Source organism: Nannospalax galili, unplaced genomic scaffold (genome assembly GCF_000622305.1).
Source record: "Nannospalax galili isolate Female #2095 unplaced genomic scaffold, S.galili_v1.0 scaffold335, whole genome shotgun sequence".
Lineage (NCBI taxonomy): Eukaryota > Metazoa > Chordata > Mammalia > Rodentia > Spalacidae > Nannospalax > Nannospalax galili.
In genome coordinates, this window is record NW_008337842.1 from 4,372,325 (window position 1) to 4,377,316 (window position 4,992).

General features: G+C 45.8%; 1 protein-coding gene across 3 annotated transcripts in view; it reads left to right on the top strand.

Annotated features, from left to right (window-relative positions):
- Positions 1-828: 828 nt before the first annotated feature.
- Rdx (radixin) overlaps positions 829-4,992 on the top strand; it is a 90,548-nt gene continuing 86,384 nt past the window's right edge. The window contains exon 1 of one of the 3 annotated variants that reach the window (XM_029563411.1): positions 829-972. The gene's annotated coding sequence lies outside the window, so the exon portion shown is untranslated. Of the gene's footprint in view, positions 973-1,068; positions 1,415-4,992 lie in introns of those variants that run through there. The other 2 variants (XM_029563413.1, XM_008832812.2) reach the window with 2 other exon arrangements.

The following is a 4,992-nucleotide window of genomic DNA, read 5'->3' on the forward strand; positions in this document are numbered from 1 at the left end:
GTTCTTGCACCCTTGGAGAGATGGTCAGGAGTATTCCTTTTATTCCTTAGGTGGTCTCCAAAAACCACATAAGCCTGTTTGGTTAGGAAGCACACACCTGGTTTCCATCCTTGAGGAATTTGCAACCTAAAGATTTCTGCGCTTAACCCTGAGTCTCTGGGGCTTTTTTTTTTTTTTTTTTTTTTAATTGTTTAGAGAAGTCTCAGAAGGCTATAGTGGTAACTCACTTAAGAGGAAGCTTAGTGAAAGTGATCTGGAAAGAGTTCCTGGAAAAGCTACTCTCAGCAAAGGTAAATCTAAGGCGGCAATGATATGAATTATGTGTTCTATAAAAGTTAAGTACACTCGAGTTTTATTTGAGTTCGTTCACGAAAGACTAAACAAAGCATTGCAAACGGAATGAGGCAGGTTAATTAGGTATGTACTCTTGCTGTTTGTACAATCATGGAAGTTTCTCTAAATCCCAGTAGAAAATACGCAGTGCAGGCAGCATTCAGGCAGCATGGACCTTCTCCACCCAGAGGCCAGCGGTTGTCCATCTGGTGCGTGGACCATAAAGAGACTAAGATGGGTAAGGTTCACTTTTCCCAGTCTAGAATAAGGTAGGTTTGAGAGCTGATGGGCCCTGCTTCCAACTTTTTCTTCTTCACCTACTCCTCCTAACTGCCAAAGAACACTCATTAACAATGATCACATTAAAATTCACACTGGATTGGGGCGGTATGCAGTGACGTTTGGAGGGAACTTAACTGGAAAAAAAAAAAAAAAAAAAAAAAAAAAGGCAAGCTTTTCTAGTTGGTTAAAACCTATCCAAATAAACGCTCGTTGTCGCAAATACGAGTTCCACCGTCCAGGCCCACTAGTCCCTCCCAGCCCCGAGCTGGGAAGCCCAGCTGCCGAAATGCCACCCCGAGCTGCTCCGCGCGTCCTCCTGGGAACAGCTCCTCCGCGGGGGCGCTGGAAACGCCCTCTGTGAGTTCCCTGGCACAGCGGGAGTTTCAAGTTTCCTCTCGTGGGGGAGGCGGCGGGCTGCACGGCTCCGCTCCCCGGCGGGCTTGGGACTCGGGCTGCGGGGTCCGCGGTGCGCGGTGCGCGGCGCCCAGGAAGCTCTCCAAGGCCCGAAGCGCGACCCGAGCCCCGGTCGGGCGGGACCGAAGTGGTCGCGGAGGCCGCGGTGTGGGAGCTCCGGCCGCGGCCTCGCCCGCAGACCGGCAGCGGGAGGAGGGGGCGCGGGCGGGCCCCGCCTTTCCCCCCCGAGGAGGCGCCGGGCGGCCATATTGCCGAGCTGTCTGCGGCGGCAGCGCGTCTCCTCGCAGGCGGCCCAGCGCTCGCGCCACCGCCTCTCCGCTCACGCCCCCGCCGAACAGCGCCCCAGCCAGTCGGCGGCGGCTCGGGAAGGAGCCGTTCGCTCGGGGTAAGCCGTGCGCCGCGCTCTGCCCCCAGCCCGGCTCCGCGCGCTCTCCCGCCGGGACGCGGAGGAGACGCCGAGGTGGCTGCCCGAAGTTGTCCGGCTCGCGCGCCGCCCAGGTGTGGCGCCTCCGGCCCGGCCTGGCGCATCTCCGAGAGTCGCTGGCGCCTCGCGGGCCGATAGGCGCCGCGGTCGTTAACTACTCAGCCAGGCCGCTTTCCCCGAGGCCGGAGCCCTGCGGTTTCGGGTCCGGCGGACGCGCCTTGCTCCTCCGCGTGGCACCGCGTCTGCTCTCGGCCTCAGCCCCGCGGTGGAGCAGGGTCGGGTCCTGCAGGCGTGGACTGGGCCGCGGGCTCGGCCGGGCGCGTCCCCCGGGGACTTGCAGCGTAGGTGGAACCAGGGGAAGGCCTGGGTCGGACTTTCTCCCCGGCTGCGGGGTGAAGTCGGGTGTTGAATTACTAGACAGCGTGCGTTGCGCCCGGGTCCCGAAGGCCGTCGCGCTGCTCGGCTTGCCGGTGCCCGGGAGGCCAGGCCCGTCTCCCCGACCCCCGGACTGCGGCCGGAGCTCTCTGGCTCCCTGGGCCCTGCAAAGTTGAGCGCTCTGCCTTCCCGCGGATCTGAACTCTCTCCGAGCTGACTTAGAAGGGGCAGTACATGATTCTAGTTGATAAAGCACATCTGTTCCTGCACAGATGTTTAAACTCTGCCAGTATTCTGGGGTTTTGTTTTGTTTTCCTCCTTAAAAGAGTGATTATGAATGTGTTAAAAAGTCAACTTTATAAAAATCATGTCGTCAAATACAGTTGAGATTTTGGATAGAGGTGTTAGCTCGGAGCCCCGTGGCAGTGGGGTGGCACCCGGACTTGCATGATGTCCATGTAAAAGCCCAAAATAATAAGGGTTTATTCGAAAAACGAGTTCTTGGACGTAGACATTGCAATCGATTGTTGACTGAGCATACTTCTTTTTTTTTTTAGAACACTTTCATGACAGAGCTCAGAGTAAACAATTGCCCTGTTCATTTTGCTGTATAAATAATGGCTAATCCGTTTGCCAAAACTGTATCATTAGATCTGAGGAAAGAGACTAATATTTAGGATTGCATGTTTTAGGAGATTTTCAGAATTTGTGTTGTACCAGTGTGCATTTATCTTTTATAATAATAGTTTATCTCAACTATGACAAAATATAGACTCCTTTTGAAGTTAATACGCTGTGAAAAGAATTGCACTGATTTCGTTGCTTAATCATTTTTAAAACTATATTTTGGGATTTTATTAACAGTTAATATTAGAGATAAGTGGACGCTGGGATTCTTTAGAGCTTTATTTAAGTAAAAAATTTGATTATGAAACTTAGAAATTCTAAGTTTTTGCCTTCGTGGGTCATACACAGTATTTTCTTCATTCCTGTGTTCACACACAAGAGAATATAGAAGCAGCTCAGATATTTGTACAATAGATTTAATTTTGGTGTCGGGAGAACATACTGAATCTTAATTTGGGGGAAATTGTAATTCCTTACCTGGAAATTAAACTGGTTATTTTCTATGTGATGGTAAGAAATAACAGCGTTTGCTTTTCTCTCCTGCTAATTGTCAGTAGTCATAGGGATGGGAGCAAGGGTTGTTTTTTGTTTATTGCTTCACTGTTCCCAAGAGCAGAATTGGATTTTTATTGTTTACTTATCTTTGGCTGGTACTTGAAAGACTTTATATATTTTTATTTAACTTTCAGCTCTCAGTCTTTTAATATAAAAATTACAATCTAATATACTAGAATCTGAAATGTTGAATGATAAGGGTTTTGAATTTTCATCCATTTTTAATTTAATGCTTTTTTTTTTTTTTTTGGTCTTTTTGAGACAGTGTCTCCCTATAGCCCCAGCTGTGCTGGAACTCACTAGGTAGCCCAGGCTGGCCTTGAACGCACAGAGATCCACCTGCCTCTGTCTCCCGAGTGCTGGGATTAAAGGTGTGCGCCACCATGCCTTGCAATTTAATGCATTTTAACGAGTCATTTAAACATGGGGTGGACAATCCTCACTATTTTTTCCCAAGATCAAAGCTTTAAAATAGTGTCCAGTCGAGGCTGTGTAGACAGCAGACCTGGTAGAGCCTATCTTGTAGGGCATAGCTAGTAGAATTTCCTGGTGTTGCTGCAAATCCAGGAAGGAAGTCACTCTTTTCTTGGATGGTGTGGGCCTCCCACAGTCAACGGTGGGCACCATTTTACGGCATTGGCATCCTGGATATGGAGATGGATTGAGCTGGAATAGCTTGCTACTCTACAAGATTAAGTTTCCTGACCATAGGAGTCACTAGAGGGCATTGTCGGAAATCCCAGACTGCTGGAGCTGGTGGATGCTCACCTCTTTGGTAAAGGTGCCCGGTTTATCTCAGACAGCTGTTGTACCTCTAGCCTGTTTTAGAGAAATTCCATCTGTCCTATTCATTAAGTTTCTGATATATTTCTTAATAGTCATAATAATGTATATCTTAAAAACTACAAAAGTAGTATTTTATGGTAAAGTTATGAAATCCAAAAAGTTAAAAAGCTAAAGGTAAATACTCTCTTTGCTCCCCAGAACTTCCCAGCCCTGTTTCTCATAATGCATTGCTATTAGCAATTCCTTGAAAACGTATATAGAAAACACCAGTACGATGCAAGGACAGGCATACTTTGCCCCTCATTTGTGAGTCTCAAGACTGTCAAACTAAGGTTATGTTGTAACAGATACTGAAATAGTGCTTACTATTTATGTTAAGCATAAGTAAATTGTATTTTCTTATTTTGACATTTGAATTAAAATTACTCAATGGAATTTTCTCTATTAATTTTTACAGGTGTTTGTATATGTGCATACTTTCTTGATTAATGATCAGTGATGAAATTTATGATTTTTTCTTTCTAAAGTGTAGTTCAAATTGACAGTAAAATGATGCATACACACAAACACACATACACAAACACACAAAATGATCTTTTTAAAAATAAATTTGTTTAATAAATTTGTTTAATAAATTATTTTGTATGTATGAGTGTATTGCCTGTATTCATGTAAGTGCACACATGTTGTGCAGTGCCTGTGGAGGTCAGAAGAGGGCATCAGATTCCCCTGAAACTGGAGTTACAGACAGTTGTTACTGCCATGTGGGTGCTGGGAATCTAACCTGGGTCCTCTACAAGAGCAGCCAGTTAAGCAGTCTCTCCAGGCCCCTAAAATGCTATCTTTTAAAACAAAAGTATATGATTTGGGATAGTGACATGTCCATATAATATGTATCTTTTTATCTAGAAACATTTTTAGAAAGGAACAGTGGTCTATATGATTCACTTTTTTATTTCTTCATTTTTAAATAGTGGACTCTAGTGTCAGCTCCTAGAAAACATGGGGGTTATATAGCCTCCCCTCCAGGAGCCATAATCCTTACAAATTCATCAATTTAGAATATTTAGTTTTAGCCAATGGTACATGTTACAGATTTGCATATGAGTGAACTTTATATTTTTCCTTTTAGTTATCTTGGTGACCTTTTAATTCTAAATTACTTTATTAAGCTTTATATATATATGTGTGTATAT